This window comes from Protopterus annectens, chromosome 2.part1 (assembly GCF_019279795.1).
Source record: "Protopterus annectens isolate FY-2018-M chromosome 2.part1, PAN1.0, whole genome shotgun sequence".
In the NCBI taxonomy this organism is placed as follows: Eukaryota; Metazoa; Chordata; order Ceratodontiformes; family Protopteridae; genus Protopterus; species Protopterus annectens.
The window spans coordinates 586,880,615-586,881,462 of NC_056729.1; the positions used below are offsets into that span (position 1 = coordinate 586,880,615).

Sequence of the window (848 nt, forward strand, 5' to 3'; positions counted from 1 at the left end):
ACCTCATTAGTAAGGTTTCCCTATAACTGCCAGATCCATTTATATATGGGGAAAAGTAGGAAAAGCTTCATGTGCTGATTCTCATAATGTAAACCTCCTACAAGGTATGTTTAACTGCTTTGGTTTACTGTGTGGCAATACATGATACTTGCAGTCTGAAGATTCTGGGATCTGAATAACTCTATACTAATGCCATTAAGATTGTCTTCTATAGAAAAGAGCTATGGGTGATGTAATCGTGGCCCAGTGGTTAAGGCAATGTACTTGAAATCTATTGGGGTTTTCCCGCACAGGTTTGACTCCTGTCGATTACACTGGTGCTCTTTTAAAATCTTTCCTGCACTCTGAGACATATGTCTTTAAAGCGGACCCCTTGGGCCAAATTCAGGAAGCCTCCGTTTAAGAGTTATAACTCTTCCACGGAGGCTGCAGTTAAACGGTGTGATGTCAGCATGTCATGCATATGCATGAAGTGCATGAGGCATGCTGAATCACACTGTAACTCTTACACGGTCCATGTAAGACAGTAGGGGGCGTGTCCGTAGGCTAAGCCCTGCAAGCGGACACGCCCCCGGAAGTCTAGAATGGCAGAAAGTAAACACCCACGAGAGAGGCCATGGAAATGAGAATAAACACACTACACAACACATGCCCCCACACACCAGCAATGTAAAATGTAAAAAGTGAACAGGTGTTATAAAATGTAAAATGAAAACTTTTTTATTTTTTTTTAAAACCCTGTAAATGTTTGCTAATGTGTGCGCTCGTGTTCGCGGGTGTGCTACTAGCGCAACTGAAGTTAGCAATCAGTGGAAAAGGATATAAGAACTAAATATGCAAAGTTAGCC

General features: G+C 42.1%; 1 non-coding gene across 1 annotated transcript; it reads left to right on the forward strand.

Annotated features, from left to right (window-relative positions):
• Positions 1-232: 232 nt before the first annotated feature.
• Positions 233-314, forward strand: TRNAS-UGA. Its single transcript has one exon. It is a non-coding gene; the product is annotated as a tRNA-Ser (tRNA).
• Positions 315-848: the final 534 nt, after the last annotated feature.